The sequence below is a fragment of the Lepisosteus oculatus genome, chromosome 14 (genome assembly GCF_040954835.1).
Source record: "Lepisosteus oculatus isolate fLepOcu1 chromosome 14, fLepOcu1.hap2, whole genome shotgun sequence".
NCBI classification, from domain to species: Eukaryota; Metazoa; Chordata; class Actinopteri; order Semionotiformes; family Lepisosteidae; genus Lepisosteus; species Lepisosteus oculatus.
The window spans coordinates 58238104-58260640 of NC_090709.1; the positions used below are offsets into that span (position 1 = coordinate 58238104).

General features: G+C 47.3%; 1 long non-coding RNA gene and 6 other non-coding genes across 7 annotated transcripts; 3 read left to right on the forward strand and 4 right to left on the reverse strand.

Annotated features, from left to right (window-relative positions):
• Positions 1-5945: 5945 nt before the first annotated feature.
• LOC138243439 (uncharacterized) lies at positions 5946-17383 on the reverse strand. The gene is made up of 5 exons (XR_011192127.1): positions 17326-17383; positions 14481-14601; positions 11635-11755; positions 8788-8908; positions 5946-6060 (listed from the first exon to the last, which is right to left on the reverse strand). It is a non-coding gene; the product is annotated as an uncharacterized lncRNA (long non-coding RNA).
• Positions 7813-7894, reverse strand: trnal-aag (transfer RNA leucine (anticodon AAG)). The gene has a single exon. It is a non-coding gene; the product is annotated as a tRNA-Leu (tRNA).
• Positions 9574-9647, forward strand: trnat-agu (transfer RNA threonine (anticodon AGU)). The gene has a single exon. It is a non-coding gene; the product is annotated as a tRNA-Thr (tRNA).
• Positions 12421-12494, forward strand: trnat-agu (transfer RNA threonine (anticodon AGU)). Its single transcript has one exon. It is a non-coding gene; the product is annotated as a tRNA-Thr (tRNA).
• trnal-uag (transfer RNA leucine (anticodon UAG)) lies at positions 13506-13587 on the reverse strand. The gene has a single exon. It is a non-coding gene; the product is annotated as a tRNA-Leu (tRNA).
• Positions 15267-15340, forward strand: trnat-agu (transfer RNA threonine (anticodon AGU)). The gene has a single exon. It is a non-coding gene; the product is annotated as a tRNA-Thr (tRNA).
• trnal-aag (transfer RNA leucine (anticodon AAG)) lies at positions 16352-16433 on the reverse strand. Its single transcript has one exon. It is a non-coding gene; the product is annotated as a tRNA-Leu (tRNA).
• Positions 17384-22537: the final 5154 nt, after the last annotated feature.

Below are 22537 nucleotides of genomic sequence, written 5' to 3' on the forward strand. Positions count from 1 at the left end.
ATGATAACAGGTTTCTGGAAAAAACCCATACCCCCACCCAAACCTAAAGGGGGAGAGAATTAGCTGAGGTGGTAGGAAAAAAAATTAGTAGTTGTGAAATGTTCTGAACCCTAAGTGAAATTTCAAAACAACTTAAAAAAACAGGTCCAATGTGGACATGATCCTCACAAAAGGACAAAATTGTCTTTATTATAAAGGCAACTTAAGCATTGTAATGTTAATGATTCATTGTTGATCTTCTCCTATCGGTCCTTCCTCAATTTGTTTTAATTTTCACTCTGATGTGTGGTTTGGAAATTTCAAGAACCAACTGGGTTGTCTTGTGAAATTATGTCCGTCTATTGTTCACTTGTTCTGCGTACAGCAAAATACATCTGTAACGAATCTTCACACCCCTTGTCTAACTAGTTCCAAGTTCCAACCAACTACAAAACCAATAGATTAAAATTCTGATTCATAGCTGCAGCCATTTCCTTACTTCATACTTGATTTCTGGGCTATTTTTTATATGCATGTTATTGGTAATTTATGTATGTTATTGTTATTGTAGACAGTAGTTAGTACATCACATTCAAACACTTTAAAAAACAACCTTAGGCCTTCAAGGCTTGAAAATATAGAGCTCTAAAATATTGGAATTATTTGAAGACAATATCAGGAGTGCAAGTGGCAGGAAAGAGATGAGCACAACATGTATTCTTATATTATTTAGTATGTTGTTGAAGAATAAAATAAACTGTGGGAAGACTGCAATAACAGCAATAGTACAATAAAAGATGAGAATAACAGTGGAAAAAAAATTACAGGATTACTAAAAAATAAGGAACTTAAAATGCAATCCAACATCAGACAATACTGATAACAGGGAAGAAAGTGCAAGAGACTCAACAGCTGAGGAGAAGGGGAAAATATCACATTGAGATAAATAAGGAAAAATGGGTCACAGGAAAAAATTAAATCAAAGAGCAAAAGGGAAAAACATGGAAAAGCCAGCAGAAATTCTAGCACCAGCACAAAAATAAGGGGACAAAACAGAAAGAATACAAAACAACTGAACAAAGGAACAAGACATGGAAGAAAAGAAAGCCCATGCATTCATGAACCTACACCAAAGAAAAGATAAAAATAGCTTATCTCCACAAAGAGTTAAAACCCATCGTAACCATAAATACTGTAGGGAAAAAAAGTCCCTAGAAAAGCTGTGTCCTGTTTTCTCTGGTTATCTCACCTTTTGGAAAGGGTGATTGTATGCAAAACATTAATGCTAAAACCTGTTTACATATACTGTATCTACCTTCCTGCCTGGGCAGATGGCAGATCCACCACATTCACTTCTGTCAGACCTACCCTTGTAATCCATTACCATGAAAAACTCAAATCAGCCCAGGTCTGGAAACAATGCAAAAGGAGACATACTGTATGGAGAGAGGACCCAGAATCCCCCCTGTAGTAGACTGCTACTGGGCAAGGGGTAAAAAAAATAGAAAACCAACCTATTCCTTTTTTAAAAAAACCCTAGAAGCAGGCACACAGGCGAGCTCAATTTCTAACAACACATAAGCAAAAGAGGCATCTATAAGGGCAGGTGACTGGAGATCTCAATAAGAGTCAACACAAACACAAATGATACAAAAACCAACACAGTCTTCCTAAAATAATTTATGTAAGTATTTTCAAACCGCTTATACTTTCTGAGTACGCTAAAAAAAATCAGTTGTGGACTGTACCTCTTACCCCACATTGAAAGTTTGTATATTTGTTATTTGTTCAAAATAGAGCCTATTGCTTTTTAGAAATCAAAGACACAGGTCACTATTTTTCTGTTCATTTAAAGTGTGTGTTGAGTGCGTATGTGGTCAGATATGTGCCAGCTTCATATGAAGTCGATCTGACTTCTATTCAGGACACTGTATTTGGCAAGCTGCCAGTAATAGGGTATTGAAGATACTGGTGAATAGCTAGCCCAGGTTACTGTTCACACAAATGCTCCGGCAGTTGTTAGGGTCAGGTGATCAGTCCTGGATTCCAGGCCAAAGGAAAACATCCGTACTTCAGGATGGGGTTGAGTATTTTAAACTAGGCTCATCACTAGGCTCATGCAGTTATGTCACATGATGTGGCTGTTTACCCTGTCTACGCCACAGGCCTTTTGTAGTTTAAGGGTATGGAGTTAGTATACTTGCTCCAGCTTTGTGTTTGGGAAATCCAAGGGATATTGGTTGTTTTTTATAGACAATTCAACAATGTTCTGTTTTTAAGACTTTGTACCATACACCGATCTGCCCCGGAGACCCAAGTGATTCTGGTTTAGGTAAGCCAAGGGACAATGATCTTCACGTTACCAGGGGGACAGTGGGTGGACAAGTCTCCCCTAAACAATGTATCTTGTCAGATTATGATGTCAGTCCGTTTAATAATGTTGTTGAACTCCCTTCAGCCAAAATACAGAGGAGCCCAGGCCCAGAATGTTACACATACTGACAGAGAGTGATCTCATTATGTGTGTCATGATGGTGCTGTCTGGCTGTCCTGCTGGTCTGGATGAGGGGTGCGTAGTGTGGTGCAGGTACTTGTCCCATCCTGCTCTTGGTCCAGGTTGGAGGGTTGCACCGATTCTGAGTCTTGTTAGCTGGTATGGATTGGTTTGGGGGTGTTGATACCAGAGTGGTCCAAGAGGGGGGTGCAGATGTCTCGGAGGCATTCTTGTTTTTCTATGACTTCACGTTGATTCTGTTGGTTCTGAGTGTCTTGGTTACATACGCTTGTGTGTATAGATGAAAAAGCTATTGAAGAGCACCTCATTCATCTCGGTGGAAGTTCCCATGTTCAAAGAATCCTAAAAAGAGAATTAAAGTTTCACACAACAAAGCATGACTGTGAAAGGTCAGGAGGCCTGACACTTGCACAAGTGCACAACACTTGATTACAGTCAAAAAATCATGAAGCCATGAAGACGACCCACCTGTCCCAGTGTATTACCTGTAGTGTTATCTTCAGAAACTCATTACAAAATAAAGAAAGGAGCCACAGCCACAGTAAGGTTGTATGAGGTTTGGGGGCCTGTCTGGTGTGTAAAACACTTAGTTTCAGCAGAGTGGGTGCTGTATTTGAAATGCTATTGAGCCATGAAGACGACCCACCCGTCCCAGTGTATTACCTGTAGTGTAATCTTCAGAAAATCATAAAAAATTAAAGAAAGGGGCCACAGCTACAGTAAGGTTGTATGAGGTTTGGGGGCCTGTCTGATGTGTAAAACACTTGGTTTCAGCAGAGTGGGTGCTGTATTTGAAATGCTATTGAGCCATGAAGACGACCCACCCGTCCCAGTGTATTACCTGTAGTGTAATCTTCAGAAAATCATAAAAAATTAAAGAAAGGGGCCACAGCTACAGTAAGGTTGTATGAGGTTTGGGGGCCTGTCTGGTGTGTAAAACACTTGGTTTCAGCAGAGTGGGTGCTGTATTTGAAATGCTATTGAGCCATGAAGACGACCCACCCGTCCCAGTGTATTACCTGTAGTGTAATCTTCAGAAAATCATAAAAAATTAAAGAAAGGGGCCACAGCTACAGTAAGGTTGTATGAGGTTTGGGGGCCTGTCTGGTGTGTAAAACACTTGGTTTCAGCAGAGTGGGTGCTGTATTTGAAATGCTATTGAGCCATGAAGACGACCCACCCGTCCCAGTGTATTACCTGTAGTGTAATCTTCAGAAAATCATAAAAAATTAAAGAAAGGGGCCACAGCTACAGTAAGGTTGTATGAGGTTTGGGGGCCTGTCTGGTGTGTAAAACACTTGGTTTCAGCAGAGTGGGTGCTGTATTTGAAATGCTATTGAGCCATGAAGACGACCCACCCGTCCCAGTGTATTACCTGTAGTGTAATCTTCAGAAAATCATAAAAAATTAAAGAAAGGGGCCACAGCTACAGTAAGGTTGTATGAGGTTTGGGGGCCTGTCTGATGTGTAAAACACTTGGTTTCAGCAGAGTGGGTGCTGTATTTGAAATGCTATTGAGCCATGAAGACGACCCACCCGTCCCAGTGTATTACCTGTAGTGTAATATTCAGAAAATCATAAAAAATTAAAGAAAGGGGCCACAGCTACAGTAAGGTTGTATGAGGTTTGGGGGCCTGTCTGGTGTGTAAAACACTTGGTTTCAGCAGAGTGGGTGCTGTATTTGAAATGCTATTGAGCCATGAAGACGACCCACCCGTCCCAGTGTATTACCTGTAGTGTAATCTTCAGAAAATCATAAAAAATTAAAGAAAGGGGCCACAGCTACAGTAAGGTTGTATGAGGTTTGGGGGCCTGTCTGGTGTGTAAAACACTTGGTTTCAGCAGAGTGGGTGCTGTATTTGAAATGCTATTGAGCCATGAAGACGACCCACCCGTCCCAGTGTATTACCTGTAGTGTAATCTTCAGAAAATCATAAAAAATTAAAGAAAGGGGCCACAGCTACAGTAAGGTTGTATGAGGTTTGGGGGCCTGTCTGGTGTGTAAAACACTTGGTTTCAGCAGAGTGGGTGCTGTATTTGAAATGCTATTGAGCCATGAAGACGACCCACCTGTCCCAGTGTATTACCTGTAGTGTTATCTTCAGAAACTCATTACAAAATAAAGACAGGGGCCACAGCCACAGTAAGGTTGTATGAGGTTCAGGGGCCTGTCTGGTGTGTAAAACACTTGGTTTCAGCAGTGTGGGTGCTGTATTTGAAATGCTATTGAGCCATGAAGACAACCCACCCATCCCACCTGTAGTGTTATCTTCAGAAAATCATAAAAAAATAAAGGTTCCATAACCCAAAACAAAGCTGGGAATAGTCAGATGACCTGCTTAGTGTGCAAAACACTTACCTGCAGCATTGTGGGTGCTCTGGTTTAAATGCTATTGGTTTGTGAACAGAATACCCCTATCCCAGTGCATTGTGCCACATTAAATAAAAGCAAGAGAAAAAGAGATTCAGAACACAAAGCTGTGTCAGTGTTCTGTGTAAAAAGTCGGTATGAACATCATGGGAGCTGTTTTTAATAAGCTGCTGAGTAAAGAATATTTTTATCTTCCTGCTGTCAGTAGTATTGTGAATATAGTTGACCCTTACCTGAATGAAAACAGGACGTAAAGGAAGGGTTTCAGAAATCAAACAAAGCTTTATTCCCGTGCTTACAGTCTGGGTAATTGGAGACCGCGCTGTTCTGCTTCCTATGGTCATATACCGGTTTTTCGCACGAAGCCGTATTGAACAGTATTTCTCGCTTTGTGAACGTGTGCACACAGCGGTCCCCCGGGTTCCAGTTCGTGCGTAATTACGCATCGATGAAAAACCGGAGGTTTAAAAAAAGTTAATTAGCTCACCGATAGTTTGATGTAAAGGCTGTGGAAATATCCACAAGTCGTGGTCTTTAAAATGCTTTTGGTTTGAAGGCGTTCTGTGCTTCCATTGCGGAGATATGGACAAAAGCATATTCGTGCTTGGTCAAAAAAATGTCATAAAAACGAAAAAGTAAAGGCTGAGAAATCATCCACAATGTATTTTATACACAAAGCAAGTGTTTTTGTAACTCTAAGAGATTTCGTGAAAGCGCTACAGGCGTGCCAAAATCGTTTTCGAACTTCAAGCTAACTTTACTCCGGTATTCTAATGGTGGACTGCAGATCTGTGCTATAGTTCAGTCGAATTCAAAGGATCCAGCAATCGTACCAGATTTGTCTGGGATTCTGAAATGTCTCTTGCAAAAGTATTTGGGTTTGCTTGAACCTTTGATAAAAAAAGTGATCTGATCTGAGACTACCCAGCTTACAATCTCTGAGGTAGTTGTCACTAAACTCGGACGTGATGTCGCACACATGTGCCGTGTGCCTTTACTTTTGTAAAAAACTGGTATCGGGAAAAGTTTCTTAATATTTCTTTTGATTAGCATGCAAGAAAATGTGATCATTACCTATGGAATTTCCCGCCAGCGTGGAGCTTGAATTCACAACCTTGAGACTCAGTGTTCAACAGTCACAGAAGAGGTCAGCCTGGTCTTCAGTTTGCCAACGATAAGCTCCGGCAGTGCTCCTCTGTAAAGCAGATTGTTCGGATCGGTTATGTGGGACGGCACTTCGATACTAAGATCGTTTGCAGCACACGCATGGTTTCCCCCTTCACGCAAAAAACATAGACGAAGGAAACTCTCTTGTCTTGGGCTGCTGACTCCCGGATTTAAAGCGCTCTGGGTGCCAGCTATGTCTCTAACAAGCACACTATAAAGACAGGAATTACACTTTGCTCACGTCACGCATGGAATGGCGAGGCTACTTGTTCCAATATTATCTAGTCTCACCTCATATGGTGCCGATTCCTGGTTTTCATTTAAGAAAGAGCACTGCAAACACCGTAAACAGTGCAAAACGTGTGATGAAAGAAGTCTTTTCCCCCCTTTGTCTAAAGCGGAACACAGCGGAGTCATGCCGAGGGTTGTGAGATCAAGATTTCAGTGGAGCACTGTCGTCTACGTCTTTAGCTACATGAGTTGGACATCCTCTTGTACAGGGAAAGCAGATTGAGATCCTCTGACATGAAAAGTGACAGATAAAAGCCATTTCTCATCCTTTCTCTTAGTGGTGGAACTATCGCATGTAAATGAGGCAACTTGCAAGGCGAGCAGGCTCGGTGCACACCGAACGCAGATGTCTCAGAGCAGTTGAGACGTGTCCAAGTGGCTGTCAAAGGACAGCACTTTGCCGGCGCCGTGGCTTAGTTGGCTAAAACGCCTGTCTAGTAAACAGGTGATCCTGGGTCCGATTCCCAGCGGTGCCTTTCTTCCTGTCTTACTGTACAGAATTTATCCTTATGGGCAAATCCCATGCCTTTTAATTCAGGTGAATGCAAGTGTCCGTTTCCTTTCTGGAACAACTTGTTTTGAAAGAAATCTATACAGCTTGCGAAAGATGAAACACAAATCTTGCTTATCAGTGAAGAAGAGGTACTCCCAGCAGGCCAGCTAATACCAGCAAAAAATTTTTTTCACCCTAACCCAGAGAATGGAGAAAAGCGAGGCGCCTGTGGCTCTGCAGTGTAATCAGTTCGCGAGTTCGGCGGTTAGCTGAAAGAGTGGTAAATGGAGCTCGCCCCAGCCCGTCCTTATTCTTTTAAAGAGGATAAAAAATTAACTTCGCCGCCATTACTACCAGCTTTAAAAGACTGCCATGGGCACGGAAAAAAACACACTACAGATGACTTTTCTGGAACCGAAGCAGAGATTCCTTTACGAACCAACTGATAAAGCTCAGCCAGTGAATACTGTTAACAGAATGTGAAAGCACGATCAACTTTGTAACTGCAACCACAGGAAAAACAGCAAGAAGCAGGCTCCATTCCCCATTTAAATCTGTCGTGCGAGGCATGCTTTTTGCACGCATGAAGTAAATCCCACGATTGCTTTTGAACTTGGACAAAGTACTTCCAAAGGAGCGCTATGCGCAAAGATTTAACAAGCTCAACCCCCGCCGACGATTTGGTGTGAAGAAGCAGAACATTCAAGTTTCACAGACAGAAGCAGCACGCCAGCACAGCCAACATTAAAACGGAGGGCACACTACGATTTGCATTGACACAAAAGTGATCTGGGCAGACATCGTTCCCTGCATAACGCAAAAAGTGACAAAGCGCTTTTGGGTTGAGAGGACGCAAGAAGGTTTTTGTTTTGTGCCTTGATGTCAAGCTGAGAAAGTATCTTTAAACACTTTGCTTAGTTTCTCGAGAGACTGCCAAAAAGCAGTTCCCTCCCTTTCGTCTGAAGCCAGCTGAAAGGGGGTCTCGACAGAAGCACCTGACAGCGGTGGGATTTGAACCCACGCGCCCGTAGAGACTGGAGCCTTAATCCAGCGCCTTAGACCGCTCGGCCACGCTACCCGCTGTGCACTGTCTCTTTGTCTCATTACTTGCCCGGAGGAAGCCGGGTGGGTTTTGCTCTTGTCGCCCGAATTAGTGGCATTATGACCGTGGAACCGACTGCACCTGCTTTTTCTGAGATTCTTCCCCTCTCATGGCGAGATCTCTACTTCTTTAACACCTCTTGATAAAGATCTTCTGTTGAGCAGGTTTCAGACCTCTGCGTACAGCACCCTTGATGTCATTTTATTTTTACAGCAGCCGCATCCGGAAAGTTGTGTCTTTTACGTTTTATTTGAACAACAAAACTACATACAATACAAACAAGAGCACATATAACGTATCAAGAAAATCGTCAGGGGCACATGCTATAATACAATGACACTTTATGAAAAATGATTACACAAAGTAAATAAAGATAAGGTCCGCACAGCTTGTTCTTACATTTCGAAAGAGTCCGTAAATACCCCTTTACGTCTATTTTGAACTGTTCAAATGTAGGACTCTTCCCAGACCATTTCACTTTATACCACATTCCTAAACGAGGATGCTTCTCCTGTTTTAGAACTATTTTGGGCGGTATGGCTTATACAGCACACCCACAGTATTCTAATGGTGGACTGCAGATCTGTGCTATAGTTCAGTCGAATTCAAAGGATCCAGCAATCGTACCGGATTTGTCTGGGATTCTGAAATGTCTCTTGCAAAAGTATTTGGGTTTGCTTGAACCTTTGATAAAAAAAAGTGATCTGATCTGAGACTACCCAGCTTACAATCTCTGAGGTAGTTGTCACTAAACTCGGACGTGATGTGGCACACATGTGCCGTGTGCCTTTACTTTTGTAAAAAACTGGTATCGGGAAAAGTTTCTTAATATTTCTTTTGAATAGCATGCAAGAAAATGTGATCATTACCTATGGAATTTCCCGCCAGCGTGGAGCTTGAATTCACAACCTTGAGACTCAGTGTTCAACAGTCACAGAAGAGGTCAGCCTGGTCTTCAGTTTGCCAACGATAAGCTCCGGCAGTGCTCCTCTGTAAAGCAGATTGTTCGGATCGGTTATGTGGGACGGCACTTCGATACTAAGATCGTTTGCAGCACACGCATGGTTTCCCCCTTCACGCAAAAAACATAGACGAAGGAAACTCTCTTGTCTTGGGCTGCTGACTCCCGGATTTAAAGCGCTCTGGGTGCCAGCTATGTCTCTAACAAGCACACTATAAAGACAGGAATTACACTTTGCTCACGTCACGCATGGAATGGCGAGGCTACTTGTTCCAATATTATCTAGTCTCACCTCATATGGTGCCGATTCCTGGTTTTCATTTAAGAAAGAGCACTGCAAACACCGTAAACAGTGCAAAACGTGTGATGAAAGAAGTCTTTTCCCCCCTTTGTCTAAAGCGGAACACAGCGGAGTCATGCCGAGGGTTGTGAGATCAAGATTTCAGTGGAGCACTGTCGTCTACGTCTTTAGCTACATGAGTTGGACATCCTCTTGTACAGGGAAAGCAGATTGAGATCCTCTGACATGAAAAGTGACAGATAAAAGCCATTTCTCATCCTTTCTCTTAGTGGTGGAACTATCGCATGTAAATGAGGCAACTTGCAAGGCGAGCAGGCTCGGTGCACACCGAACGCAGATGTCTCAGAGCAGTAGAGACGTGTCCAAGTGGCTGTCAAAGGACAGCACTTTGCCGGCGCCGTGGCTTAGTTGGCTAAAGCGCCTGTCTAGTAAACAGGAGATCCTGGGTCCGATTCCCAGCGGTGCCTTTCTTCCTGTCTTACTGTACAGAATTTATCCTTATGGGCAAATCCCATGCCTTTTAATTCAGGTGAATGCAAGTGTCCGTTTCCTTTCTGGAACAACTTGTTTTGAAAGAAATCTATACAGCTTGCGAAAGATGAAACACAAATCTTGCTTATCAGTGAAGAAGAGGTACTCCCAGCAGGCCAGCTAATACCAGCAAAGTTTTTTTTCACCCTAACCCAGAGAATGGAGAAAAGCGAGGCGCCTGTGGCTCTGCAGTGTAATCAGTTCGCGAGTTCGGCGGTTAGCTGAAAGAGTGGTAAATGGAGCTCGCCCCAGCCCGTCCTTATTCTTTTAAAGAGGATAAAAAATTAACTTCGCCGCCATTACTACCAGCTTTAAAAGACTGCCATGGGCACGGAAAAAAACACACTACAGATGACTTTTCTGGAACCGAAGCAGAGATTCCTTTACGAACCAACTGATAAAGCTCAGCCAGTGAATACTGTTAACAGAATGTGAAAGCACGATCAACTTTGTAACTGCAACCACAGGAAAAACAGCAAGAAGCAGGCTCCATTCCCCATTTAAATCTGTCGTGCGAGGCATGCTTTTTGCACGCATGAAGTAAATCCCACGATTGCTTTTGAACTTGTACAAAGTACTTCCAAAGGAGCGCTATGCGCAAAGATTTAACAAGCTCAACCCCCGCCGACGATTTGGTGTGAAGAAGCAGAACATTCAAGTTTCACAGACAGAAGCAGCACGCCAGCACAGCCAACATTAAAACGGAGGGCACACTACGATTTGCATTGACACAAAAGTGATCTGGGCAGACATCGTTCCCTGCATAACGCAAAAAGTGACAAAGCGCTTTTGGGTTGAGAGGACGCAAGAAGGTTTTTGTTTTGTGCCTTGATGTCAAGCTGAGAAAGTATCTTTAAACACTTTGCTTAGTTTCTCGAGAGACTGCCAAAAAGCAGTTCCCTCCCTTTCGTCTGAAGCCAGCTGAAAGGGGGTCTTGACAGAAGCACCTGACAGCGGTGGGATTTGAACCCACGCCCCCGAAGAGACTGGAGCCTTAATCCAGCGAATTAGACCGCTCGGCCACGCTACCCGCTGTGCACTGTCTCTTTGTCTCATTACTTGCCCGGAGGAAGCCGGGTGGGTTTTGCTCTTGTCGCCCGAATTAGTGGCGTTATGACCGTGGAACCGACTGCACCTGCTTTTTCTGAGATGCTTCCCCTCTCATGACGAGATCTCTACTTCTTTAACACCTCTTGATAAAGATCTTCTGTTGAGCAGGTTTCAGACCTCTGCGTACAGCACCCTTGATGTCATTTTATTTTTACAGCAGCTGCATCCGGAAAGTTGTGTCTTTTACGTTTTATTTGAACAACAAAACTACATACAATACAAACAAGAGCACATATAACGTATCAAGAAAATCGTCAGGGGCACATGCTATAATACAATGACACTTTATGAAAAATGATTACACAAAGTAAATGAAGATAAGGTCCGCACAGCTTGTTCTTACGTTTCGAAAGAGTCCGTAAATACCCCTTTACGTCTATTTTGAACTGTTCAAATGTAGGACTCTTCCCAGACCATTTCACTTTATACCACATTCCTAAACGAGGATGCTTCTCCTGTTTTAGAACTATTTTGGGCGGTATGGCTTATACAGCACACCCACAGTATTCTAATGGTGGACTGCAGATCTGTGCTATAGTTCAGTCGAATTCAAAGGATCCAGCAATCGTACCGGATTTGTCTGGGATTCTGAAATGTCTCTTGCAAAAGTATTTGGGTTTGCTTGAACCTTTGATAAAAAAAAGTGATCTGATCTGAGACTACCCAGCTTACAATCTCTGAGGTAGTTGTCACTAAACTCGGACGTGATGTGGCACACATGTGCCGTGTGCCTTTACTTTTGTAAAAAACTGGTATCGGGAAAAGTTTCTTAATATTTCTTTTGAATAGCATGCAAGAAAATGTGATCATTACCTATGGAATTTCCCGCCAGCGTGGAGCTTGAATTCACAACCTTGAGACTCAGTGTTCAACAGTCACAGAAGAGGTCAGCCTGGTCTTCAGTTTGCCAACGATAAGCTCCGGCAGTGCTCCTCTGTAAAGCAGATTGTTCGGATCGGTTATGTGGGACGGCACTTCGATACTAAGATCGTTTGCAGCACACGCATGGTTTCCCCCTTCACGCAAAAAACATAGACGAAGGAAACTCTCTTGTCTTGGGCTGCTGACTCCCGGATTTAAAGCGCTCTGGGTGCCAGCTATGTCTCTAACAAGCACACTATAAAGACAGGAATTACACTTTGCTCACGTCACGCATGGAATGGCGAGGCTACTTGTTCCAATATTATCTAGTCTCACCTCATATGGTGCCGATTCCTGGTTTTCATTTAAGAAAGAGCACTGCAAACACCGTAAACAGTGCAAAACGTGTGATGAAAGAAGTCTTTTCCCCCCTTTGTCTAAAGCGGAACACAGCGGAGTCATGCCGAGGGTTGTGAGATCAAGATTTCAGTGGAGCACTGTCGTCTACGTCTTTAGCTACATGAGTTGGACATCCTCTTGTACAGGGAAAGCAGATTGAGATCCTCTGACATGAAAAGTGACAGATAAAAGCCATTTCTCATCCTTTCTCTTAGTGGTGGAACTATCGCATGTAAATGAGGCAACTTGCAAGGCGAGCAGGCTCGGTGCACACCGAACGCAGATGTCTCAGAGCAGTAGAGACGTGTCCAAGTAGCTGTCAAAGGACAGCACTTTTCCGGCGCCGTGGCTTAGTTGGCTAAAGCGCCTGTCTAGTAAACAGGAGATCCTGGGTCCGATTCCCAGCGGTGCCTTTCTTCCTGTCTTACTGTACAGAATTTATCCTTATGGGCAAATCCCATGCCTTTTAATTCAGGTGAATGCAAGTGTCCGTTTCCTTTCTGGAACAACTTGTTTTGAAAGAAATCTATACAGCTTGCGAAAGATGAAACACAAATCTTGCTTATCAGTGAAGAAGAGGTACTCCCAGCAGGCCAGCTAATACCAGCAAAGTTTTTTTCACCCTAACCCAGAGAATGGAGAAAAGCGAGGCGCCTGTGGCTCTGCAGTGTAATCAGTTCGCGAGTTCGGCGGTTAGCTGAAAGAGTGGTAAATGGAGCTCGCCCCAGCCCGTCCTTATTCTTTTAAAGAGGATAAAAAATTAACTTCGCCGCCATTACTACCAGCTTTAAAAGACTGCCATGGGCACGGAAAAAAACACACTACAGATGACTTTTCTGGAACCGAAGCAGAGATTCCTTTACGAACCAACTGATAAAGCTCAGCCAGTGAATACTGTTAACAGAATGTGAAAGCACGATCAACTTTGTAACTGCAACCACAGGAAAAACAGCAAGAAGCAGGCTCCATTCCCCATTTAAATCTGTCGTGCGAGGCATGCTTTTTGCACGCATGAAGTAAATCCCACGATTACTTTTGAACTTGGACAAAGTACTTCCAAAGAAGCGCTATGCGCAAAGATTTAACAAGCTCAACCCCCGCCGACGATTTGGTGTGAAGAAGCAGAACATTCAAGTTTCACAGACAGAAGCAGCACGCCAGCACAGCCAAAATTAAAACGCAGGGCACACTACGATTTGCATTGACACAAAAGTGATCTGCGCAGACGTCGTTCCCTGCATAACGGAAAAAGTGGCAAAGCGCTTTTGGGTTGAGAGGACGCAAGAAGGTTTTTGTTTTGTGCCTTGATGTCAAGCTGAGAAAGTATCTTTAAACACTTTGCTTAGTTTCTCGAGAGACTGCCAAAAAGCAGTTCCCTCCCTTTCGTCTGAAGCCAGCTGAAAGGGGGTCTCGACAGAAGCACCTGGCAGCGGTGGGATTTGAACCCACGCCCCCGAAGAGACTGGAGCCTAAATCCAGCGCCTTAGACCGCTCGGCCACGCTACCCGCTGTGCACTGTCTCTTTGTCTCATTACTTGCCCGGAGGAAGCCGGGTGGGTTTTGCTCTTGTCGCCCGAATTAGTGGCGTTATGACCGTGGAACCGACTGCACCTGCTTTTTCTGAGATGCTTCCCCTCTCATGGCGAGATCTCTACTTCTTTAACACCTCTTGATAAAGATCTTCTGTTGAGCAGGTTTCAGACCTCTGCGTACAGCACCCTTGATGTCATTTTATTTTTACAGCAGCCGCATCCGGAAAGTTGTGTCTTTTACGTTTTATTTGAACAACAAAACTACATACAATACAAACAAGAGCACATATAACGTATCAAGAAAATCGTCAGGGGCACATGCTATAATACAATGACACTTTATGAAAAATGATTACACAAAGTAAATAAAGATAAGGTCCGCACAGCTTGTTCTTACGTTTCGAAAGAGTCCGTAAATACCCCTTTACGTCTATTTTGAACCGTTCAAATGTAGGACTCTTCCCAGACCATTTCACTTTATACCACATTCCTAAACGAGGATGCTTCTCCTGTTTTAGAACTATTTTGGGCGGTATGGCTTATACAGCACACCCACAGTATTCTAATGGTGGACTGCAGATCTGTGCTATAGTTCAGTCGAATTCAAAGGATCCAGCAATCGTACCGGATTTGTCTGGGATTCTGAAATGTCTCTTGCAAAAGTATTTGGGTTTGCTTGAACCTTTGATAAAAAAAAGTGATCTGATCTGAGACTACCCAGCTTACAATCTCTGAGGTAGTTGTCACTAAACTCGGACGTGATGTGGCACACATGTGCCGTGTGCCTTTACTTTTGTAAAAAACTGGTATCGGGAAAAGTTTCTTAATATTTCTTTTGAATAGCATGCAAGAAAATGTGATCATTACCTATGGAATTTCCCGCCAGCGTGGAGCTTGAATTCACAACCTTGAGACTCAGTGTTCAACAGTCACAGAAGAGGTCAGCCTGGTCTTCAGTTTGCCAACGATAAGCTCCGGCAGTGCTCCTCTGTAAAGCAGATTGTTCGGATCGGTTATGTGGGACGGCACTTCGATACTAAGATCGTTTGCAGCACACGCATGGTTTCCCCCTTCACGCAAAAAACATAGACGAAGGAAACTCTCTTGTCTTGGGCTGCTGACTCCCGGATTTAAAGCGCTCTGGGTGCCAGCTATGTCTCTAACAAGCACACTATAAAGACAGGAATTACACTTTGCTCACGTCACGCATGGAATGGCGAGGCTACTTGTTCCAATATTATCTAGTCTCACCTCATATGGTGCCGATTCCTGGTTTTCATTTAAGAAAGAGCACTGCAAACACCGTAAACAGTGCAAAACGTGTGATGAAAGAAGTCTTTTCCCCCCTTTGTCTAAAGCGGAACACAGCGGAGTCATGCCGAGGGTTGTGAGATCAAGATTTCAGTGGAGCACTGTCGTCTACGTCTTTAGCTACATGAGTTGGACATCCTCTTGTACAGGGAAAGCAGATTGAGATCCTCTGACATGAAAAGTGACAGATAAAAGCCATTTCTCATCCTTTCTCTTAGTGGTGGAACTATCGCATGTAAATGAGGCAACTTGCAAGGCGAGCAGGCTCGGTGCACACCGAACGCAGATGTCTCAGAGCAGTAAAGACGTGTCCAAGTAGCTGTCAAAGGACAGCACTTTTCCGGCACCGTGGCTTAGTTGGCTAAAGCGCCTGTCTAGTAAACAGGAGATCCTGGGTCCGATTCCCAGCGGTGCCTTTCTTCCTGTCTTACTGTACAGAATTTATCCTTATGGGCAAATCCCATGCCTTTTAATTCAGGTGAATGCAAGTGTCCGTTTCCTTTCTGGAACAACTTGTTTTGAAAGAAATCTATACAGCTTGCGAAAGATGAAACACAAATCTTGCTTATCAGTGAAGAAGAGGTACTCCCAGCAGGCCAGCTAATACCAGCAAAGTTTTTTTCACCCTAACCCAGAGAATGGAGAAAAGTGAGGTGCCTGTGGCTCTGCAGTGTAATCAGTTCGCGAGTTCGGCGGTTAGCTGAAAGAGTGGTAAATGGAGCTCGCCCCAGCCCGTCCTTATTCTTTTAAAGAGGATAAAAAATTAACTTCGCCGCCATTACTACCAGCTTTAAAAGACTGCCATGGGCACGGAAAAAAACACACTACAGATGACTTTTCTGGAACCGAAGCAGAGATTCCTTTACGAACCAACTGATAAAGCTCAGCCAGTGAATACTGTTAACAGAATGTGAAAGCACGATCAACTTTGTAACTGCAACCACAGGAAAAACAGCAAGAAGCAGGCTCCATTCCCCATTTAAATCTGTCGTGCGAGGCATGCTTTTTGCACGCATGAAGTAAATCCCACGATTACTTTTGAACTTGGACAAAGTACTTCCAAAGAAGCGCTATGCGCAAAGATTTAACAAGCTCAACCCCCGCCGACGATTTGGTGTGAAGAAGCAGAACATTCAAGTTTCACAGACAGAAGCAGCACGCCAGCACAGCCAAAATTAAAACGCAGGGCACACTACGATTTGCATTGACACAAAAGTGATCTGGGCAGACGTCGTTCCCTGCATAACGGAAAAAGTGGCAAAGCGCTTTTGGGTTGAGAGGACGCAAGAAGGTTTTTGTTTTTTGCCTTGATGTCAAGCTGAGAAAGTATCTTTAAACACTTTGCTTAGTTTCTCGAGAGACTGCCAAAAAGCAGTTCCCTCCCTTTCGTCTGAAGCCAGCTGAAAGGGGGTCTTGACAGAAGCACCTGGCAGCAGTGGGATTCGAACCCACGCCCCCGAAGAGACTGGAGCCTTAATCCAGCGCCTTAGACCGCTCGGCCACGCTACCCACTGTGTGTTGTCTCTTTGTCTCATTACTTGCCCGGAGGAAGCCGGGTGGGTTTTGCTCTTGTCGCCCGACTTAGTGGCGTTATGACCGTGGAACCGACTGCACCTGCTTTTTCTGAGATGCTTCCCCTCTCATGGCGAGATCTCGACTTCTTTAACACCTCTGGATAAAGATCTTCTGTGGAGCAGGTTTCAGACCTCTGCGTACAGCACCCTTGATGTCATTTTATTTTTACAGCAGCCGCATCCGAAAAGTTGTGTCTTTTACGTTTTATTTGAACAACAAAACTACATACAATACAAACAAGAGCACATATAACGTATCAAGAAAATCGTCAGGGGCACATGCTATAATACAATTACACTTTATGAAAAACGATTACACAAGGTAAATAAAGATAAGGTCAGCACAGCTTGTTCTTACATTTCGAAAGAGTCTGTAAATACCCCTTGACGTCTATTTTGAACTGTTCAAACGTAGGACTCTTCCCAGACCATTTCACTTTATACCACATTCCTAAACGAGGATGCTTCTCCTGTTTTAGAACTATTTTGGGCGGTATGGCTTATACAGCACACCCACAGTATTCTAATGGTGGACTGCAGATCTGTGCTATAGTTCAGTCGAATTCAAAGGATCCAGCAATCGTACTGGATTTGACTGGGATTCTGAAATGTCTCTTGCAAAAGTATTCGGGTTTGCTTGAACCTTTGATACAAAAAGTGATCTGATCTGAAACTACCCAGCTTACAATCTCTGAGGTAGTTGTCACTAAACTCGGACGTGATGTGGCACACATGTGCCGTGTGCCTTTACTTTTGTAAAAAACTGGTATCGGGAAAAGTTTCTTAATATTTCTTTTGATTAGCATGCAAGAAAATGTGATCATTACCTATGGAATTTCCCGCCAGCGTGGAGCTTGAATTCACAACCTTGAGACTCAGTGTTCAAGAGTCACAGAAGAGGTCAGCCTGGTCTTCAGTTTGCCAACGATAAGCTCCGGTAGTGCTCCTCTGTAAAGCAGATTGTTCGGATCGGTTATGTGGGACGGCACTTCGATACTAAGATCGTTTGCAGCACACGCATGGTTTCCCCCTTCACGCAAAAAACATAGACGAAGGAAGCTCTATTGTCTTGGGCTGCTGACTCCCGGATTTAAAGCGCTCTGGGTGCCAGCTTAGTCTCTAACAAGCACACTATAAAGACAGGAATTACACTTTGCGCACGTCACGCATGGAATGGCGAGGCTACTTGATCCAATATTATCTAGTCTCACCTCATATGGTGCCGATTCCTGGTTTTCATTTAAGAAAGAGCACTGCAAACACCGTAAACAGTGCAAAACGTGTGATGAAAGAAGTCTTTTCCCCCCTTTGTCTAAAGCAGAACACAGAGGAGTCATGCCGAGGGTTGTGAGATCAAGATTTCAGTGGAGCACTGTCGTCTACGTCTTTAGCTACATGAGTTGGACAGCCTCTTGTACACGGAAAGCAGATTGAGATCCTCTGACATGAAAAGTGCCAGATAAAAGCCATTTCTCATCCTTTCTCTTAGTGGTGGAGCTATCGCATGTAAATGAGGAAACTTGCAAGGCGAGCAGGCTCGGTGCACACCGAATGCAGATGTCTCAGAGCAGTTGAGACGTGTCCATGTGGCTGTCAAAGGACAGCACTTTGCCGGCGCCGTGGCTTAGTTGGCTAAAGCGCCTGTCTAATAAACAGGAGATCCTGGGTCCGATTCCCAGCGGTGCCTTTCTTCCTGTCTTACTGTACAGAATTTATCCTTACGGGCAAATCCCTTGCCTTTTAATTCAGGTGAATGCAAGTGTCCGTTTCCTTTCTGGAACAACTTGTTTTGAAAGAAATCTATACAGCTTGAGAAAGATGAAACACAAATCTTGCTTATCAGTGAAGAAGAGGTGCTCCCAGCAGGCCAGCTAATACCAGCAAGTTTTTTTTCACCCTGACCCAGAGAATGGAGAAAAGCGAGGCGCCTGTGGCTCTGCAGTGTAATCAGTTCGGGAGTTCGGCGGTTAGCTGAAAGAGTGGTAAATGGAGCTCGCCCCAGCCCGTCCTTATTCTTTTAAAGAGGATAAAAAATTAACTTCGCCGCCACTACTACCAGCTTTAAAAGACTGCCATGGGCACGGAAAAAAACACACCACAGATGACTTTTCTGGAACCGAAGCAGAGATTCCTTTACGAACCAACTGATAAAGCTCAGCCAGTGAATACTGTTAACAGAATGTGAAAGCACGATCAACTTTGTAACTGCAACCACAGGAAAAACAGCAAGAAGCAGGCTCCATTCCCCATTTAAATCTGTCGTGCGAGGCATGCTTTTTGCACGCATGGAGTAAATCCCACGATCGCTTTTGAACTTGGACAAAGTACTTCCAAAGGAGCGCTATGCGCAAAGATTTAACAAGCTCAACCCCCGCCGATGATTTGGTGTGAAGAAGCAGAACATTCAAGTTTCACAGACAGAAGCAGCACGCCAGCACAGCCAACATTAAAACGGAGGGCACACTACGATTTGCATTGACACAAAAGTGATCTGGGCAGACGTCGTTCCCTGCATAACGCAAAAAGTGGCAAAGCGCTTTTGGGTTGAGAGGACGCAAGAAGGTTTTTGTTTTGTGCCTTGATGTCAAGCTGAGAAAGTATCTTTAAACACTTTGCTTAGTTTCTCGAGAGACTGCCAAAAAGCAGTTCCCTTCGTCTGAAGCCAGCTTCTCTCCCTGTCTCTGTGTCTGTGTCTGTGCAAAAGCTGGGGCATGCGAAAAGACGCATTCCTAATGCAAGAAATTGTATAGGGCTAATAAAGAAACATTATTATACTTTTACAGGACTACACAGGGCACTAGAATTACTAGGACATTATTTACACAGGTAGGGTCAGCCGCTGGTCATCGTGCTGACCCTCAGACTCTCCCCGGCTACCACTCCCAGCATGCCCAGCGGTACTACGAGCGCCTAGGGGCGCTTCCTCCTCACCACCAGGCGAGGGCGTTACACTGCCCCCACCTGAAGCGTCTGGCGTCTCGCCGACGTCGAACACCCCCCTCAGGCTGTACTCATATTCGGCCAACTGCTGCGGAACCCTGCGTGAGCGGCCGCTGCGCCGCGGTGACGGCTGGCGACCCACGGACGCCCCACTATCGGCCGGCTCCGGCCCCGGCTGCTCCTCTGGAGCCTCCCCACACGGCTCCTCCTCCCGGGCCCGGTAGGGGGCCAGGCGGTCTCGGTGCAGGACCACCACTCTCCCCCGCGTTCGCAACCGGACACGGTAGCAGACCTCGCCCACCACCCCGAGTACCTCAGCGGGCCCCTCCCATGACGGCGCGAGCTTAGGGCTGAGGCCTTTGCGGCGGCGCGGGTTGTACACCCAAACCCAGTCCCCGGGCTGGAAGGCAGGCCCCGTGCAGCGCAGGTCGTAGTACCGCTTCTGCCGGACCCCCGCCTGTGTCAGGTGGGTCCGTGCAAAGCTGTGCACCCGCTGCATCCGCTGCCGCAGGTCCCATTCGTACTCCAGTCCAGCCGGCGGTGCCGACCCGTCTCCGGGCGGCGGGCCGAAGACCAGGTCCACCGGGGTTCGCATTTCCCGGCCCAGCATGAGCGAGGCCGGGGTGCACCCGGTGGATTCCTGGACCGCGGTCCTGTACGCCCAGAGCGCAAGGGGGAGGTGGCGGTCCCAGTCCATAGGAGCCCCCACCTGGTGTTGTTGGAGGGGGGCCCGGGAGCGCTCGGGGGGACCCTTCTGCGGCACGCACACCGCACACGTTCGGCAGTACCGCTGCACGTCCCGGTGGCAAAGACCCCAATAAAAACGGCCTCGGAGACGCTGCAGGGTTTTTTTACCGCCGAAGTGCCCCACGCCCGGCTGGCCGTGCACCGCTCGGAGCACCGCCCCCCGGAGCGACCGAGGCACCACCAGCTGCCACCGTACCTCGCCACTGGAGGGTACCCGCCACCCCCGGCGCAGCACCCCGTCCTTTACCTCCAAGGCCTCCCACAGGGCGCAGAGGGCCTTGACGGACTTCGGGTGCGGGGCGAGCTCCTCTCGCGTAGGCCGCACTCCTGCTGCCCTCCAGCGGAGCACCGGCCCCACGTCAGGATCAGCTGCCTGACGCTGCGCCCTCCCGGGCCGTGGCCGCGGTGCTCACCCCTGCCGCGGTGCGGACAGCCTCCTCACGCTGCTCCCGCCGGGCGCAGTGGTGGCAGTCCGCGGCCTCGCAGGGGCGCCACGAGAGAGCGTCGGCATTGAGATGGCGAGACCCCGCACGGTGCACGACAGTTAAGTCGTACTCCTGCAGGATCTCTATCCATCGCGCCATCTGCCCCTCTGGCTCCTTAAAGTGGAGCAGCCAGGTGAGGGACGCATGGTCGGTCCTCAACCGGAACCGGGTCCCGAACAGGTACGGCATGAAGTGGTGGACCGCCGCCATCACCGCCAGCAGCTCGCGACGGGTCACGCAGTAGTTCCGTTCAGCCCTAGTCAAAGCCCGACTATAGTAGGCCACTACGCGCTCCCAATCCAGCCCCTCCTGCGTCAACACCGCACCCACCCCCGAGTAACTCGCGTCGGTGTCGAGAACATACGGCAACCGCGGGTCGGGGTAGGCCAGCACGGGGGCCCCCACCAGAGCTTCACGCAACCGGCCGAAGGCAGTCTCACAGCCCGAGTCCCAGTCAAAACGGCGGCCCTTGTCGGTGAGGCGGTGCAGCGGGGCAGCGATGCTGGCAAAGTCCCAGACGAACCTCCGGTAGTACGAGGCCAACCCCAGAAAGCTGCGGAGCTCCGCGACGGTGTGTGGAGTCGGCCAGTCCCTCACTGCGGCGACCTTACCTGGGTCCGTAGCCACCCCTCGCGGTCCAACAACATGTCCCAGGAAGCTCACCTCCCGCCGCAGGAGCTCGCACTTGCGGGGGTTGAGCCTCAGGCCAGCACGGCGGATGCAGGCCAGCACCGCCTGGAGGTTCGTCAAGGCCTGGTCGAAGCCCCGGGCATGAACCAGCAGATCGTCCAGATACAGCACACACTGGTTCTGCGGGACAGATGCCAGCACCCTCTCCATCAGCCTCTCGAACGTCGCCGGGGCATTGCACAGGCCAAAAGGCATGACAGTAAACTGCCAGAGGCCCTGGCCGATAGAAAAGGCCATCTTCGAGCGAGCATCGGGAGCAAGCGGTACCTGCCAGTAGCCACAGCGGAGGTCCAGGGAGCTGAACCAGGTCGACCCGGTGATGTAGTCTAGGGCGTCATCTATCCTTGGCAGGGGGTACGAATCTTTCCGGGTGACCTCGTTCAGCTTGCGGTAGTTGACGCAGAACCTCCACGAGCCGTCTTTTTTTTTACCAGTACAGCTGGCGCCGACCACGGGCTCGCGGAGGGCTCAATCACCCCCGCTGCGGCCATCTCCCGGATCTTTTCCTCGGCGGCGGTCCGCTTGGCGTGAACCATGCGTCCCGGTGGGATGCGGATGGGCCGAGCGTCGCCAGTGTTGATCTCGTGTTGGACCAGGGCAGTGCGGGTGCAGTCCTCATCTATCGCCGCAAAGAGATCCTCGTTCTGGGCGAGTAGCGCCTGGAGCCGCTGCCGCTGGTCCTGATCGAGGCCCTCGCAGCTCCGCTGGTAGAGATCCTCAACGGCGTGCCTCGCTTCCACGCAACGCTCGGCTCCCGCCGCCGCCGCCTTGTCTGGCCCCCCGGCTGACTCGGGAGCAGGATCCAGCACGCTCGCTCCCCGGCTCACAGGCCTGGTCTGCCCCGGCGACTGCCGCCACCGCCGCCGCCACTGCCTCTTTTTCTCCCGGCTCCGGCAAGCCCGCGTCCCTCGGCCTTCGCCGGGCCTGCCCTCCACCAGGTGAAGTCACTCCCCCTGCCACACCAACTCCTGCCGGCTCAAGTCCAAACTGGCCCCCACTCGCTGCAGTACGTCCAGCCCCAGAATGCAGTCCTCCTGGATGGGTGCGAGGTAGCAGGGGTGGCACACCATCGCTGCACCTAGACGGAAGGCAAGCACCTGTTTCCCCCGGACTGCAGCGAGCTGGCCCGTCACGGTCCTTAGCCGCAGGCCCCGGCTACAGCCGACTCGCCCCACGG